Raw genomic sequence first — 215 nt, 5'->3', positions numbered from 1 at the left:
CTCTGTCTATAGATACACATATGGGTAGAGAGAAAGGGTCGTAAAAAGGTATTCTACAGATCTCCCGCATGTAGACATTACCTGCAACTATCTAACTCTCTCTGTAATACAGTTACTTCTATCTATTTGTCTCTATATGCCTTAAGAAGATGAGAGGAGAGATCCATAGGCGATCTTCTACCATCCCCCCATGTGCTTGTATCTATCTCTTTCTC

Source organism: Cystoisospora suis (assembly GCF_002600585.1).
Source record: "Cystoisospora suis strain Wien I chromosome Unknown contig_15, whole genome shotgun sequence".
NCBI lineage: Eukaryota > Apicomplexa > Conoidasida > Eucoccidiorida > Sarcocystidae > Cystoisospora > Cystoisospora suis.
This window is presented reverse-complemented; position numbering follows the sequence as displayed.